This window comes from Salvelinus namaycush, chromosome 4, assembly GCF_016432855.1.
Source record: "Salvelinus namaycush isolate Seneca chromosome 4, SaNama_1.0, whole genome shotgun sequence".
Lineage (NCBI taxonomy): Eukaryota > Metazoa > Chordata > Actinopteri > Salmoniformes > Salmonidae > Salvelinus > Salvelinus namaycush.
In genome coordinates this window covers 37,492,956-37,508,377 of record NC_052310.1, presented here as the reverse complement: position 1 = coordinate 37,508,377, position 15,422 = coordinate 37,492,956, and the positions used below count along the sequence as shown (strand labels likewise).

Sequence of the window (15,422 nt, the reverse complement as noted above, 5' to 3'; positions counted from 1 at the left end):
GGCCTACTCCGGCAAAACCCAGACAACACTGGGCCAATTGTGCACTGCCCTATGGGACTCCCAATCACGGCTTGGCTTGTTCTGCCCTCTATGACTCAATTGTTCCCATTTTAAAAATAAAATAATAATACAATTATTTGTTCCCATTTGAAACTCCTGTGGTCTATCTTGGTTTAGTTATAAAGGTCTTTGCTGGGGTTTGGGGTTAGAGAAGTCAATGAGAGAAGTGAAACATTCTTCCGTAGTTGTTCATTTTCTCAAAATCTGAATGCACAACCTAGACTCGAGCCAATGTCTTAAGTAGTTGAACATGTTACTCTAACCTCTTGAAAGTGACAAACGGACTTGTTTTAATTTTCGTCAAAAACAACTTTATATTGAGGGCGTAACTTTGATTTGACGGCCTGCACATGCGCATAACGGTCCGAGACGACCGTTAGACCCGATGACGCGTTTCTGCGCATGAGCTTAGCCAGCCAACATCGCCAAGACATCGCTTACAAGCGTGATCTGGGATTTCTATTGGAGAAGCAGTTTCTGCATACTTTCGTAGTGTACTGTCTTTGGTAATACCAAAGATTTTTTTTATAACTAACAAGATAGAAGAGAGCCTGTCGTTTCCAATGGGGCAAATTAATCATAGTGGGCAGAACAAGCAATGAGGTTGGCAGAGCCAATCACGAGATAGCGAGATCCTATTGGCATCTTTTAGCAAATATTTTCATATATCCGTTAGGGAACACCTTCTCTGTGAATTGCGCGTGTGCAATAACTTGCACTTATTTTAAATAGCGCAATTTGTTTTAAACTCTGGCAAAGGGTAACGTCTACGAAACTTAGTCCACTCAGTTAGAAGCGTATTTTGTTATTGCAAACTGAAAACGGTATTGAGATCAAATGTTTAATCGATGAGAAAATGTGCAGAATGTCGGCCAAAACCCATCTCGCTCCATCTTCTCCCACTGCCTGCCACTGTGCTTCCTTTCATCACCATATTTGGTAGTGAGTGGAAACGCCAACCGGATGCTTCACATTTATACAGATGGTGAAATATCTGTGGTATTACTCCTCTTTACATGTATATATTACCATAAGTATTTATATGTTCCTGCTACCAGTCACTTTTCAGCCCTGTTTAAATATATATCCGCCTATCACGCCTACACTGACACACACTTTGTTTTTCGTTTCTTTCCTTATTTTAAAAAAAAGTGTTTGTTTTTACTTCTGGTTTGTCTGTCAACCTTAAAGTCAACCAAAACTATGGGGGTAATGATTCTGAGGAGAATTTTGGCAAATTGTAGGCACTATTTGATTATTGATATGCCCCGTAGTTGCTAACGGTTGCCATGGCAATAGCTAATCATACGACTTGACGGCTAACTACTACTAGCTAGGTAAATAAACTAGCTTGCCTCTACAAAAGTTAAATTAACTTAATTGAGCTTGTTGATCATCCTGTAATGCATGCATTCTTATACATTTCAGTGATTGCTTGGTTTAGTATGATGAATGATGCGTTGTACAATATATTCACCAAATATTTTGGCTTGCATATTAGCTAGCTAACTTTAGCGAGCTGATGTTCTATTACATAAATTAGCTAGCTAGCTAACTAGCCGACAGAAATGTTACATGTCAGAAATGTTACATGTAGTCAAACTAGCTAGCTATAACAGTTATTCACATATGCATCCAATGAGTGTCGTAGGAATGTGATTAGCCCAAAGGCCGGCAGCAGGCGATATTGAGAAAGATGATTACATCAATGTCTGGTCGATAGTTTTTACACATTCATTGCTCCCAAAGGGCCAGGGAATTAATTGGACCGTCATTGTATTTTACTGGAAGATTAGTTCATGACTCACATATTCTCTATTGTTTCTCCCTCTAGCCATCATGAGCATTGACAATCTGATTGCAAGATTACACTTTAATAATGGGCTGAAGGTTTACTAACCAACCAAAGGAGATAACAGCACATGTGTCTTCCTTAGAACCGGAAATTACTAACCTTAATTTAAGCCTAGATTGTGGTGATACTACTGTTAAAACAGAGACGCCGCACATTCTCTCCGAGTGTGTTGGACTTATGCACGTCACTGAATATGTCACATCTGACACCCTATATTTAAGCATAAGAAACTGAAAATATGTTGTGGATTGCATTTTGAAGAATACTAAGTTAAAAGTAGGTCAAGCAGATGAATCTGATCCTCTCGTTTTCAAGAATAGTCTTTGTTATTCGGAGCTGACTTTATCCGCTAACTGTATCTTCCTGTTGTCTTTAAGAATTTGTATCTTGAAGGTAATGAAATATCCAGTCTTCCGGATACGCTGTTCACCAGTTTGTCAAACTCGGTGTGGTTAGATCTCTGAAATAATCAAATCACATCCTTTCCTGTGGAAATGATTCTGCACAGGTATTACAGGCTAGTTTGTATTGGCCTATCAGTCAAAATATTTGTCTGTAGATTGTGGATGTGCTGTGGATTCAAATGGATTAATTTATTAATTGGTTGATGCAAATGTCTGAAAATGTTAGAAAGGAATCCTATCACAGAGCTTCCACTGAAATTGGGTTAGTTGAACTTTGTCACCTTTGTCAGTTTTTTTCCCGTTGTCCTTTAAACAAGAACATCACTGCATTGCATCAACAGTCTTCACTGACTGTGACAGTATTTTGGGATATGTCCCTCTCAGGATGCTTGGACTTAATTTCCTTTACTTGAAGAGTGGGTTGTGAGTGTGACATGATGTTTTTCCACAGCTTATTCTTCAGTAACCCATCTTCAGGTATTTCTGACATATGTGTTTGTATTTCTCAGGTAACGTGTTTACTCTCAAGGCCCTGAGTCTGAGGCATTGCCCCATCACATTTCCGCCTCAAGAAGTTGTGCAGCAGGGCCTCCACTGCATCGGTTAGCGTGCAGAACTCTCTTCCAGGTGAATGATAACGATAACTGTAGTGTCACCTGATGAAGTTGGACAATGCGACGGCAAGGGGTTTGTGTGGTCTGCACCCTTCTGAACACGTCCACCGCCGTCTGTTATTATGCATAAGAAAATAAGGCTGGCCACCAAAATAGCTCCTTGCCCTGGTTCCACTTCAGCGGTGTGACTCTGTTTCCTTTTTAGACGGCGCGTGCAGCAGGCAGACTTTTTGTGCAGCTCTACACATTCATATTATCGATAACCCATGTGCTTCTAACAGAGGCACTTTGTCATCAACCACTGGCTAGTAGTGCCTATGGCTAATCAGCATGACTAGCCAAGTCACCCCACAGCAGAAAGCCTACACCTAGAACAAAGGTGCCTTGTTGTATCTTTATATATTCATGTTATTAAAAAAGAGGTTCAAGGCTCACCGTCTCTGGAAAAGTCATTTCATCTTGATGGATATTATTTTGACACTACCAGGGCAATATGCTGGCATTCAGATCATGTCATACCAGATTTCATCATGTTATTTCATGGATGAGAGGACATGCTTACTATAGGCTCATTACAGTTTTGTCTTTTCATCGGGTATTCACAGCAACCATTTTACACTGTGAAATGTTTATTTCAGCATTGATGCAAAGGATCCACCTTGGTCAAGAGTCAAAATGAAAAGAGGACAATTGTTGCATAATTGTTTGCATAGGAAGTGACTGAAATGTATTATTTTGCTGCCATAATAGTTTTCATGGAAAGTTCTTAATGTTTTGGTTGCAGACATGCCACCGGTGGAGAAGCTACAGTTGACAGAGGTTGTGAAGTCCAGTTTGGACCTCTGTGAAGAGGTGGTGTATGAAGACGAGCAGCAGAGGTTCAGAGAACCGAGGCAGAAGACGATCCAAATGGACAGAGCTGAGTTTGGCTATGGTCTCCCTCTTTCACGCCTCCCTAGAGCAGCAGAGGGCCCGTCATTAAAAGGTCATGTCAAAAAGGTTAATCGTCTCTTATGGGAGAAATGACAGGCGTCTGGTAACTGCAGTAATTTAGTGTCCTCTCCTGAACTGGTTAACCAGATTGACCACTATGTTCAGTGCAGTGGTCAGTATGGGTTACGAGGAAAGCAATGATAGATGAAAGCAATATGTTGGATGCCTTCTCTGGGGAATGCAGTGAAGGAAAGGAGACAAGGAGAGGGAGCCATTCTAGACTAATAGGCTATAGAAATGGAAAATACAGCATGGACAGTGTAAGTATTTTTTTGACAGTCTTTGAGGTGAAGGCCTAGCGATAAATTTGCCCAGGCTCTGCAGGGACACGGTCCTTCTGAGAGCAATAAAAATAAAACATTTTCTTTCGATTCATTTATTTGTCAGAAAGAAAGAGATTACCAGTGGAAATATATTTCCAGAGCTCCTTCCGTTGGACCTGCAGTACTGGAAGAGGTCAGAGGAGAGAAGACTGGCTGCAATGAACAAAGTAGGAAGTAAGTTATTACTGTTTGATTTTACAGATCCCAAGCAGAAGTATCTCACATCAGTATACCTCCTTTGACTCCCTACTGCTTTTGTGGCCTTTCAAATCATGTGAATTACATACAGCAGTTGAGGCTGGTGGAAGGAGCTATAGGAGGATGGGCTCATTGTAATGGCTGGAATGGTGTAAATGGAACAGAGTCAAACAAGTGGTTTCCATGTGTTTGATACCGTTCCATTTATTCCATTCCAGTCATTACAATGAGCCCGTCCTCCTACAGTTCTTCCCACCAGCCTACACTGACATACAGTATACTGACATACAGTATATAGTTGCCTGCCAACTATGTAATACCACGTGTGCGAGAACTTTCACTCTCCTTGCCGTTTCAGAAAGCAGGGGTGTATTGTGTCAAATTGGTGTTCGTTGAAATCCCAGAAAGGGAGGGATCAATATTATGTGCCGCAAAAAGCCAATGCCAATAAGGGGTAGGTAAAGAAATGCAGCAAGATCTAAGAGCAGCTTATCCCCAATCATAACCTAAACAAGATTCAAGTGACCTTAGATAAGTGTTTATAGGGTACTTGAATCCTCACTGTGCTTTGTATGGCCCGTCTTTCTTTGTCCCTTAGAGACCAAGAGCTCCTCAAGAAATGACGTACTCATGCTAGGACCATGCAGGAGAGGAACATCTTCGAGCACAAGCAAGAAAGGTGTGAGAGACATATGAGAGGGGAGGTATGCCTGTTCTGTATGTCTGCTTTCACTACATTCTAATTTTGTAATCCACTATTTTTTTCACATACCTGAAGTGCACTTCTCAACCAGAAGAGGGCAACATAACACCAGCCTGAGGAAAGGGTTTCACAGTCATTGGAAAGAGAATTAGAAGAATGCTTTCAGTTCTGTTCTAAGGAAACTGTCTGAGAGAAGTGGACAGAAAGAGACTGACTTGAGTCCTTGTTTCCATTCTGGGTGAGCAGACGTTGGAAAAGATGGCTGTGCAGACACTAAGCTGAAGCTGTCCAGGTTGGAGATAGCGACAGGCCTAGCTAGTGATGGAGCACTGTGCCTCCAGTATGCAGTCAGTCATCCTGCAGTCAGATGTCGCCAGGGAGGCCCCCCCCCCCCCACAGCAGGTAAACACACCATTCCACAAAACGCTAGCACACACACAGTCAGAAACATACAAACACAGCAGTAGACTAGTACATTAGCAAGTGTAACATCATGATGAACATTAGGTTCCACTCCCCCCACTTCAGTACAAATCACAACGTACCAGAACCAGGGTATAGTGATGCCCTGTCACTCAACAGAACCAGGGTATAGTGATGCCCTGTCACTCAAAGCAACCCATTGCTGTATATACATATTTTTATACATAGAATTGTATTATTTTTCAAGCATAGGTTTAAAGCACAGCAATTCATTATAGAGGTATTGGAAACAGCAATTAAATACATTGTTTACAAAGTCCAAAACATAATTCCAGAGTGTTATTATTCTAGTACAAGACCAAAAAATATGTAGGTAGTTTGCGAACAATTCCTCACATATTCTCCGGCATTCACTGGTTGTTTCTGGTCTTATGTTTACCATTTTGTCTGGAGTTAGAAAGTACCTACTAATAATTGTCCATAGATATTCTCTCCATATGGTTGAGTGTGTAATGGTATGAGCATTCCTACAGACTGCCTCCCAAGTTTCATTTTCAATGTTCTCCCCAAGTTCAGATTCCCACTTGCACCTAGTTTGCAGAGTATTGTTCTGTGTCATGACAGCAATAGATTGGAATAGATTTGTTATTTGTTTTACTATTAGTTGCACTTTTCTGAGTATTGATTAGGTGTGTTTCTATGGGAGAGGGCTCACTCTTCATTTTGACCCAGTTTGGGTGTTTCAGTAAATTGTCTCTTAGCTGTAAATAGCTAAATAAATCTGACTTGGGCAAATGGAAGTCTGAACTTAGTTCACCGAATGATTTAACCATAGCTGTATATCTAATATCTAACCTCTTCAGCAATGTGCCAGGATAGTAGTAGTCCATCTGTGTCACTGCATGTCCTGTCATCTATCCTTAACTTACTATAAGCTCACAGTTTCGGTTATATATTGAAAATACCAGCTTTCTATAGAAATTAATGTATTTTCATGTACAGATGTCTCTATGTAGTGTTGCCGAAAGTGGTGGGGTCAAAACCCTCAAACCCCTACCAAAGAGGATCCAGAGATAGAGATTGTTCCTGTACCAGAAACAACACGTGGAAGCCTGGTATGTTGTAGCTAACAGGTCTACTCAATGTCTATCGATAGTTACACTGTTGCAATAACCCACTGGGCACACACTGGTTGATTCAACATTGTTTCCACAGCGTTTCAACAGAATTACGTTGAACCAACGTGGAATAGACATTCCATTGACTTCTGTGCCCAGTGGGCAGCTACTAACAGTAGCCACCAACAGAACCAATGGCAGATAATTCAAAGATGTTCAGAGACATCTAGTGGAAAGAGGGTGCCTGTACAGCCATCTCTTTTGTTCATAGCATATATTTGTCCCCTCTGTGAAATACTTTTGTTCAGCTGATTGTTTTAATGAATTAAACCCCAGTATTTTACACCCCAGTATTTTACATGCTAAGACGATAATGATAACCACATATAGTGGTACATAACTAAGGTAATCTTTAGTTTGTGGATTGGTAGTTCATTTGACCCTTGACCATTGTGATCTTAGGGTGGCCAGAGACGGGGAGTTGGAGCAGCGTATCAGGAGCCATGTTCAGGTGATGAAAGAGGCCCAGGGGCACTGGCCAAGAGGAGATTGAAGCTGCAAGACAAGATATGGAGGAAGTATGTTACTCTTCTACTGTAGGTCACACTTTATTTGGATAGTCCGGGTTTTCCATCTGTAGATTAAGCAACAAGTCAATCATTTTCAGTGCTCAATGACAAAGAAGCCCCAGGAATTGAATGAATGTGGGTTTTTCTTTCATTGTGTTTTTATTTAAAATTTTTGCTTCCGTTTCAGGCCAAGAGGTTACAGTCAGAACTCGCTGAGAGACATCGAGTATTGATTCATCGTGTTTACTGGGGAGAACTCTGCTATGACAAGTGAACGTATTTTTGAGTGTGTAGCCCTACTGCCATTTTGAATTGTTGTTTAAAAAATTTAATTAACTTACATTGCATGTAAAAATAGAAGTACAGGAGAAGGTAGAATGGAATTATAGCACTCTACAAACACAGTTTCCTCATTCACAATGGTATCCAATACCCATTCATCAATAAACATTTCATATTCTTACTTGACCACCATGAAGTGTTCTTAATTTACACACAGTATGGTGCTATACCCTGCTCCTCTATGTCTCTCATACACACACACACATACGTGGGCCCCTGCAGCTCACTAGGACTGTATGCTCCTGATCTCCGTGGCCGACGTAAGACATTCAAGCGTGTTAACCTTCGCAAGGCTGCCGGCCCAGACGGCATCCCAAGCCGCATCTTCAGAGAATTTGCAGACCAGCTGGCTGGAGTGTTTACGGACATATTCAATCTCTCCATATCACAGTCTTTTGTCCCCACTTACTTCAAGATGTCCACCATTGTTCCTGTCCCGAAGAAAGTGAAGGTAACTGAAGTAAATGACTATCGCCCCATATCACTCACTTCTGTCATCATGAAATCATTTGGGAGGCTAGTTAAGAACCATATCATCTCAGGTAGGCAACAACGCCTCCGCCCCGCTGATCCTCAAAGTGGGGGCCCCACAGGGGTGTATGCTCAGCCTCCTCCTGTACTCACTATTCACCCATGACTGCGTGGCTGCGCACGTCTCCAACTCAATCATCAAGTTTGCTGACGACAACAGTGGTAGGCCTGATTACCAACAACAATGAGACAGCCAACAGGGAGTAGGTGAGAGCCCTGGCGTAGTGGTGCTAGGAAAATAACCTCTCCCTCAAAGTCAACAAAACTAAGGAACTGATTGTGGACAACAGGAGACAGCAGAGAGAGCACGCCCCGATCCACATCGACGGGGCCGTGTAGAGGGTCAAAAGCTTCAACTTCCTCGGCGTGCACATCACTGAGGACCTGAAATGGACCCTCGATACTGACACAGTTGTGAAGAAGGCGCAACAGCGCCCTTTTAACCTCTGGAGGCTGAAGAAATTTGGCTTGGCCCCTAAGACCCTCAAAAACCATCGAGAGCATTCTGTTGCGCTGTATCACCACCTGGTATGGCAACTGCACCGCCCACAACCTCAAGGCTCTCCAGAGGGTGGTGCGGTTAGCCCAATGCATCGCCAACGCATCACCGGGTGCACACTGCCTGCCCTCCAGGATATCTACAGCACCCGGAGTCACAGGAATGCCAAGAAGATCATCAAGGACCTCAGCCAACCGAGCCACGGCCTGTTCAACCTGCTACCATTTAGCACAGTGTTTTCCAACTCCAGTCTTCGAGTAAAAACATTGTTCCCTTTCAGTCAGTCAACTTCAGTACAACATACTATGGGGAGTCGCACTCTTGCAACTTCGGTTGAAGGATCTACAATCATGCCTGACGAGAAATCCGTGTGCAGCCATGGTCCTCCACTTCCACAGGTGATAAGTGTGAGGCTTGTATTCATTCCTTAAATTATTACGCTGTTCACTTCAGTGTGAACGATTCAAACTATTAAAACAAGCAATTTGAAAACGAGACTGGCTTACATTGTGCCAACTAAACTGTCCCATAGTGGTAGAGCATGCTCACCCCTGGACGTTGCATGCTCACCCCCTGGACGTTGCACACTCAACCCCTAAAGGTTGAACTTGTTTCTAATCACAAACAATTGGTTATTCTTCAATTTGCTGGTGCAATGAGTAAGATGGCTAAAATGGGTTCGGGGTCGAGATCATGCCCCCAGTCATCCGGTTTCTCTGTAAGATATGATCTATGTGTAGTTTGTCTCGTGTAGTTTGTCTGGCTTGGAGCACACTCAGGTGGCCCTCGCTCGAACCAGTCGGTGTGCGCATTGCCACGTACTGCGTACAAACTCCCTGGAAAGATTGGAATTACCGATGGCGACTTTCCTTTCCCGGATGCCGGTACCTTGGCTGGGACCGAGGTGCAGGAAGCGGAGATGGATTGGGTGGTCAGAGCAAATGTCTTGTCTGCCTGGGCGTGGGGTATGCGGTAGCTGCCTGCGCCCAACTCAGCTCCTGTGCACTCTGTCGCTGGTTACGGAAGGCTACTCAAATAGAGTGGAAGGCCAGGTTTGGTGGGTACCCCCTGCCGCTACGGTCAAACATCTCTTGCCTATCTTCCCAGACTTGTTGATGAAGGATCTGGTCCCACCTTGGTGTTCCGTTTCTACGTGATCTTTCAAGACCAGGCTAGCTAAATGAGCGCTGCATAGTATGCTACTGTAACCGATGTGAAATGGCTTGCTAGTTAGCAGTGGTGCGCGCTAATAGCTTTTCAATCGGTGACGTCATTCGTTCTGAGACCTTGAAGTAGTTGTTCCCCTTGCTCTGCAAGGGCCGCGGCTTTTGTGGCGCGATGGGTAACAATGCTTCGTGGGTATCAGTTGTTGATGTGTGCAGAGAGTCCCTGGTTTAAGCCCAGGTAGGGGCGAGGAGAGGGACGAAAGCTATACTGTTACACTAGCCAAGTTGGCTAACTCGCAGAGGTGAGCTAACTATTCCTGCCTCCCCAAGGTGGAGTTGCTGGGGTCTCTTGTTTAGTATACGTAGCATTAAGTAGCTTGGTTATTCTAAACGGGCCATGCTGCGGTCCAAGTGGCTGGCTTATGCTAAAAAGCTAGTGAAAATTCCAGTGAGTGAAACGTACTAGCTTTCCCCCGGTGCTTTGGCAACCTCATTCCTATTTTCAGTTCCTGGAGTTGGAGGGAGTGAAGGAAACAGGGTTTGTATGCATCTCTGAAGAAGAAGCAGTCCCCCAAGCACTTGGCTAGGTGTAAGAGCGAGGGGCCTTGGCACGGGTCTGAGTGACCAGTACGCCCCTACCCAAAAACATTACTGTGACAACAGTGCCCCTACGTTTGGCAAACAGGGTATTATGTCACCCATTGCCAGAGCCCCCTGTGCCGGTTAAGGGGCCAGGCTTCATGCTGGCTATACAATCTCACGGAAGCACAACTTACAGTACCAGTCAAAAGTTTGGACACACCTACTTATTCCAGGGTTTTTCTTAATTTTTATTATTTTCTACATAGTAGAATAATAGTGAAGACATCAAAACTATGAAATAACACATATGGAATCATGTAGTAACCAAGAAAGTGTTAAACACAAAGTAGCCACCCTTTGCCTTGATAACAGCTTTGCACACTTGTGGAAAAGATTAAATCAAATACTACTCAGATACTGGAGCTTGTGAATTCAATTAGACAAAGCCGAGCACCTCCATGGAAGTACTTGCCGTCTCATTCTTAGTGCTTGGCTTTTATACATTTTCACCTTTACATAACGTCATCACCCCATTTGCTTTGTTACATAGTTTCTATTCTCTTATTGGCTCAGATATTGGGGCATAGATTCTATTGGTGGCATGACATGCATACCATTTAGCTAATGTTCCTGTCCAAAGGTCTTTACAAGTTCAGACCTACATTATCAATGTATGCTTAACTTGTGTGCATGTCCAGTAGCCTTCACAAGATCAGATATGGCCCAGACCAGTCATGTCTTGTTAGTTTACCTTGCCTCATCTACACAGATTCTGCTTACGTTCTGTTCTTTACATGTCCAGTGGTCAATTCGATGTTGATCTAGCTTGGATACTCACATAGGTTTAGCCTTCATTCTGCTTACATATGTCTAATATTTAAGCTTGTATTGATTATTCTTTCTACTTCAAAGAGAACAGTATAGGTTACTGAAAATCATCCGATGACTGAAAAAAAATCTCCAACAACACTCTTAGCATTCTCTCAACCAGCTTCATGAGGTTGTCACCTGGAATGCATTTCAATGAACAGGTGTGCCTTCTTAAAAGTTAATTTGTGGAATTTCTTTCCTTCTTAATGCGTTTGAGCCAATCAGTTGTGTTGTGACAAGGTAGGGTTGGTATGCAGAAAATAGCCCTATTTGGTAAAAATACCAAGTCCATATTATGGCAAGAACAGCTCAAATAAGCAAAGAGAAACGATAGTCCATCAGTACTTTAAGACATGGTCAGTCAATCTGGAAAAGTGCAGTCGCAAAAACCATCAAGCGCTATGATGAAACTGGATCTCATGAGGACCAAATAAATGCTTCACAGGGTTCAATTAACAGAGACATATCAACATCAACTGTTCACAGGATACTGGCTGAATCAGGCCTTCATGGTCCAATTGCTGCAAAGAAACCACTACTAAAGGACACCAATAAGAAGAAGAGACTTGCTTGGGCCAAGAAACATGAGCAATGGACATTAGACCAATGGAAGTTTGTCCTTTGGTCTGATGAGTCCAAATTTGAGAATTTTGGTTCCAACCGCCGTGTCTTTGTGAGACGGAGAGTAGGTGAACGGATGAGCTCCGCATGTATGGTTCCCACTGTGAAGCATGGAGGAGGATGTGTGATGGTGTGGGGGAGCTTTGCTGGTGACACTGTCAGTGATTTATTTCGAGTTCAAGGCACACTTAACCAGCATGGCTACCACAGCATTCTGCAGCGATACGCCATCATATCTGGTTTGTGCTTCGTGGGACTATCATTTGTTTTTCAAAAGGACAACGACCCAACACACCTCCATGCTGTGTAAGTGCTATTTCACAGGTCATCTGCATCAGATGACCTGGCCTCCACAATCACCCGACCTCAACCCAATTGAGATGGTTAGGGATGAGTTGGACCGCAGAGTGAAGGAAAAGCAGCCATCAAGTGCTCAGCATATGTGGGAACTCCTTCAAAACTGTTGGAAAAGCATTCCAGGTGAAGCTGGTTGAGAGAATGCCAAGGCAAAGGGTGGCTACTTTGAAGAATCTCAAATATAAATTATATTTGGATTTATTTAACACTTTTTTGGTTACTACATGATTCCATAAATGTTATTCATAGTTTAATGTCTTCACTATTATTCTACAATGTAGAAAATAGTAAAAATAAAGAAACCCTTGAATGAGTAGCTGTGTCCAAATTTTTGACTGGTAATGTATATACAAAAGTATGTGGACACCCCTTCAAATGAGAGGATTTGGCTACTTCAGCCACACCCGTTGCTGACGGGTATAAAAAAATGGATTCGGCGATGTCAGCCACACAGCCATGCAATCTTCATAGACAAACATTAGCAGTAGAATGGCCTTACTGAAGAGCTTGGTAACTTTCAACATGGCACCTTCATAGGATGCCACCTTTCCAACAAGTCAGTTAGGCAAATTTCTGTCCTGCTAGAGCTGCTCCGGTGAACTGTAAGTGATGTTATTGTGAAGTGGAAATGTCTAGGAGCAACAATGACTCAGCCACAAAGTGGTAGGCCACTCAAGTTCACAGAACGGGACCGCCGAATGCTGAAGTGCGTAGCGCATAAAATCGTCTGTCATCGATTGCAACACTGCCTCTAGAAACAACGTCAGCACAAGAACTGTTCGTCAGGAGCTTCATGAAATGGGTTTCCATGGCCGAGCAGCCGCACACAAGCCTAAGATCACCATGCACAATGCCAAGCGTCGGATGGAGAGGTGTAAAGCTTGCTGCCAGTGGACTCTGGAGCAGTGGAAACGCGTTCTCTGGAGTGATGAATCACACTTACCCATCTGGCAGTCCGATGAATGAATCTGGGTTTGGTGGATCTCAGGAGAAGGCTACCTGCCCCAATGCATAGTGCCAACTGTCAAATTTGGTGGAGGAGGAATAATGGTTCGGGCTAGCCCCCTTAGTTCCAGTGAAGGGAAATCTTTACGCTACAGCATACAATGACATTCTAGACGATTCTGTACCTCCAACTTTGTGGCAACAGTTTGGGGAAGGCCCTTTCCTGTTTCAGCATGACAATGCCCCCCGTGCACAAAGCGAGGTCCCTACAGAAATGGTTTGTCGAGAACTTGACTGGCTTCCAAAGAGCCCTGACTTCAACCCCATCGAACACCTTTGGGATGAATTGGAATGCTGACTGCGAGCCAGGCCTAATCGCCCAAAATCAGTGCCCGACCTCACTAATGCTCATGGCTGAATGGAAGCAAGTCCCCGCAGCAATGTTCCAACATCTAGTGGAAAGCCTTCCCAGAAGAGTGGAGACTGTTATTGCTGTGCTTGTTGAAAACATGAGATCAACGAAAATAATCTTATTGCAAAACCCATAGCCTATTGATTCAATTATGGTGGCTTCATGGAAATAACCACAATAAAATATGATTGTCTTTTAGACAAATTGAATTAGTCAAGTTGTCAGATGTTTTGACATCTTATGGGTGCACAATTTAACAACTGAATTTATATAAATTTGAATATATTTTAACTACCAATTTGCTTCTGTGACAACATTACCAGTGCCTATCTACTGCTGGTGCTTATCTAGTCATTGTGCGCGTGTTAGTTACAGTATGTAACTAGTTAGCAAACGTTAGCAAACTATTTTTCTCTAGCAGTTAACGTTAGCTACTCTGGGTAAAGTTACCTGCAGTCAGATGCTAAATTACCTAGCTAGTAAACAAGGCAGGAACGCATAGCTAGCTGGTTGGCTAACTACACTACATGACCAAAAGTATGTGTACACCTGTTCGTTGAACATCTCGAAATCATGGGCAGTAATATGGAGTTGGTCCCCCCCTTTGCTGAGCGGTCAGGCTGATCTTCGGCTAAATTTAAACCAAGGACGGACTAAACCTAGCCCATTTGAGATTATCTATTTTTGGGCGAAATAGCAGCCACGACGGACAGACCTGATATCACCCATAATTCAACGTCCATGGACTTCACGTGCTGAGTGGGCTGTTAGTTTAACAAATAATTGTACATTTTCTGTTATAAAACTGAGGATTGTTTATTTATGATGAAAAGTATCGATGATGGGTGAACTGTTGCTTATTGCCTTGTATGCGTGTGCTTACTGTGACTGTCACCCTGATATTGGCTAACGTACCTAGGTAGTTAGCTACTTCCCACGACGTTACCGGGCGGTAGTTTATGTCAATCGGGAGCGAAGGGCACTGTGTCCCAGTGTTGATGTTGTAGATCATGGGTAGTGGGTTCGATTCCCGCGACCATTCATATGTAAAATGTATTAACACACTTTTGGATAAAAGCGTCTGCTAAATGACTTTACCTAGTTAGAAAATATATATATGCTAAATGGCATATAGTATGCCCTCCCCATTGAGTAGTAGACTGTATGTATGTATCAAGGTGACATCTAGATGGTTATCAATATTAGTTATTTCTTGTGTATGCAGCTAACCTACCTGAAATAAAATCACGGGTCAGGAAAAAAATTGCCACGTAACTATTGCCGGCGACACTACCATGATACCTAGTAGGAAGGAGGCACTTCATGTCCGCAGGCACAACACCGGTCGACGGCTTATCGACTCGTTGTGCAGCCCAAACAGCCACGCAAAACGGTCTTGAGTGGCAACAATCTGCCCAATTAGCTGATTCGCTTTCCATACGCCCACTGCTTTCGACACACCCAGTCGCCCATTTTCGGTTAAGAGTGTTGGGCCAGTAACGTAAAGGTCGCTGATTCGAATCCCCGAGCCGACTAAGTGAAAAATCTGTCGATCTGCGCTTGAGCAAGGCATTTAAACATAATTTCTCCTGTAAATTGCTCTGGGTGAGAGTGTCAGCTAAATTACAAAAAATGTAAATCTTGCTCAGTCTACCTTTAAATTGAAGTCAATCTCAATATGACTTGCCAGATACAGACACCCCATTAGAAGAAAAACTTGAAAACCAAACCCCATTACATTTTTACCCAAAATTTTGAGGTACAAAAACAAAAACTGAACATAATTCATGATTGGTTTTATTTATTTTTTGTTCGTTTTGGAGTCAAAGATACGTTT

The 15,422-nt window shown here is 43.0% G+C and overlaps 1 long non-coding RNA gene across 1 annotated transcript; it reads right to left on the bottom strand.

Annotated features, from left to right (window-relative positions):
* Positions 1 to 3,595: 3,595 nt before the first annotated feature.
* LOC120046494 lies at positions 3,596 to 14,970 on the bottom strand. The gene is made up of 3 exons (XR_005476817.1): positions 14,820 to 14,970; positions 5,220 to 7,246; positions 3,596 to 4,402 (listed from the first exon to the last, which is right to left on the bottom strand). It is a non-coding gene; the product is annotated as an uncharacterized LOC120046494 (long non-coding RNA).
* Between the last annotated feature and the right edge of the window lie 452 nt (positions 14,971 to 15,422).